This window comes from Electrona antarctica (genome assembly GCF_951216825.1).
Source record: "Electrona antarctica genome assembly, chromosome: 22".
NCBI classification, from domain to species: Eukaryota; Metazoa; Chordata; class Actinopteri; order Myctophiformes; family Myctophidae; genus Electrona; species Electrona antarctica.
The window spans coordinates 4,035,994-4,038,695 of record NC_136805.1 but is presented as its reverse complement, the minus strand read 5'-3'; positions in this window follow the sequence as shown (position 1 = coordinate 4,038,695).

The window sequence follows — 2,702 nt, the reverse complement described above, 5'->3', positions numbered from 1 at the left end:
TACTTAAAGTGTACAGTGACTGTATTTCCTTTCCCTCCTGGTGGCACGAGCAGTCCGATCCGACCACCAAAGACCTGGATCATTTATGGATATGAGGACATCTTCTCAACACTATTTTGCACAGATTCTTAATGTCTATTAATATTGATGCACACCTTTCCAATAAATCTGATCCAACATTGAATTCCCGTGGTGATTCTTAATGCGTGTTGCACCCACTATCGAACTATCAACCCCTCCGAAAAAAGATAATATTATTGTCAAGCAGTTTTATTAAATCGCAAGGTTGCCTGTTCGAACCCTGTGGGCTCCCCCAGAGTTAGTGTCAAAGTGTCCTTGAGCAAAACACTGAACCTCAAATTGCTCCTGATGTGCTGGTTGGTACCTTGCATGGTTTACGCCGCCATCGGTGTGTGAATGTGTGTGTGAATGGGTGAATTGATGCACACTCTCTGTAAAGCGCCTTGGATAAAGGTGCTATATAAATGCACCATTTAGCTGTGCTTCCTGGCCTTTTGCTTCGATAAATTTGTGAAAGGAGGGACACCCGCACACTGCCACTTGCTGGGTTCAGAGCATTTTATTAAAGCAACGTTTCGGTCTTGCGTCCTTCCGAAAAGTTGCTTTAATAAAATGCTCTGAACGCAGCGAGTGGCGGCGTGCGGGTGTCCCTCCTTTCAAATTGTATATGCCTCGTCATCATCGCACCTGCTCCAAACCTACCGGGTGTGTGGAAGTCATCTCTCTATAAATGCTTCGATAAATTTATTTATTTATTTATTTTCTCATCAGACCTCTGCCCCGCACTGTGACAACGTGAACATACTGTACATCAGTAAACCAGCTAGAACCAGTTCCCGTAGTACAGTAGGGTACGCACAGGACGTCCCAACACCCGTCTTCAGACAGGGAACACAATGCAGTCCAACTGGCTGCCAGAGTAGACAATCAAATCAATCATAGATACTCCTTTGCGTGACCTTTGTATTAATTACTTTGTCTCCACCAGGCCGAAGGCATGGGGAGAGAGTATGTTTTGCACTCCGTCCGTGTGTGAGTGTGTCCGTCCGTCCGTGTGTGTACAGCTGATCTCCGGCACCGTTAACCCGGTCGATGCCAAATTTTGCGCACACACCCAAATTTCCCAGAACGGCCTGTTATGGCGCCACCAGGAGGCCGACTTTTGAAAAACACATTTTTTGATATTACTACTCCAGATTCTGTCCAAAAATCCCGCAAATCGTTACACACTATCTATGTGTTCAAGCCTGATCTGTCCGATATTTCATATTCCATCCTAATTGGCTAACATTGGCTTTCAAAGTTTGCAGGATTGGCCCGTTTTTAACTAAAAGCCTCAAATCATGAACGCAGCGTGCAATTTACGTGAAATAATACACAGACTTTCCTACTAGGCTGAGGAATATATCGCACCCTTTTCACATTGGCCTGTTATAGCGCCACCAACAGGTGGATTTTTGCAAAACACATTTTTGGAACAAAATGCCTCAAATCATCCAATTGCCATCCAAGGCATAAGAAGAAATGGCACCCTTTTCACATTGGCCTATTATAGCGCCACCAGGAGGCCACAACCTAACCTGCCCTGGTGGAGACCTGTTGCCCAGAGGGGCACTTTATCTAGTTAATGACACGTAGCCTGAGGAGTTAGTTCAGTCAGTCACACTCGAGGGAGTTCATGCCATGCTCAAAGGCGCATACTATACTCAAGGGGTTAACATGCTGCATTACTATGTGGGTGTATTCAGTGTGTGCAAGACCCACATTTCATTCGCTGATGTGGCAGTCAGCTGACCAATTGGGCGGGCTACTTAAGCTCACTAGTCTGCATGCTCTTCCTGCCTTCCTTCAAGGACTGTCTAAAGAGGATGAGACGCGAAGACCGTACGGGCGACGCCATGTTGCTTATGGTGCTCCATGGAAGGAAATAAACATGCGCAATGGGCTATATGCAGCCAACACTTCCGTGTTCAGCTTCCTTGGTCTCAACTGCGCATGTTTCTTTCCTTCCATGGAGCACCATAAGCAACATGGCGTCGCCCGTACGGTCTTCGCGTCTCGTCCTCTTTAGACAGTCCTTGCCTTCCTTCTGCTATGGTTCCTGGTTGTTATCAAGGACTGTCTAAAGAGGACGAGATGCGAAGACCGTACGGGCGACGCCATGTTGCTCCATGGTGCTCCATGGAAGGAAAGAAACATGCGCAGTTGAGACCAAGGAAGCTGAACGCCGAAGTGTTGGCTGCATATAGCCCATTGTGCATGTTTCTTTCCTTCCATGGAGCACCATAAGCAACATGGCGTCGCCCGTACGGTCTTCGTGTCTCGTCCTCTTTAGACAGTCCTTGGTTGTTATGTGATGTTTGCTCCCAGCACCACCGGTGGGCGCTGTTGTTTATGCTCCCCATGGGGGTTTATTGTATATCTATCTCCCTGCTCTTTATGCTTAATCGTGCCGAGCAGGGAGAAAATTGCCAAGTCAAATATCATATGCACACTTGTATTCTCATTCTATAATAAATTGTCTGACTGAACTGCTGTAGCAGAACACGGAGCTGCAGTTTCTCACAGGTTGAGGGTCTTTTACTTGTATGTGTGTCACGTTCCGTGACATGTTTTGTATTTTCTTGTGTTCCTTGGTTTTTAGTTACTGTATTCCTGTGATTTTGTAGTATTGTTTCCCT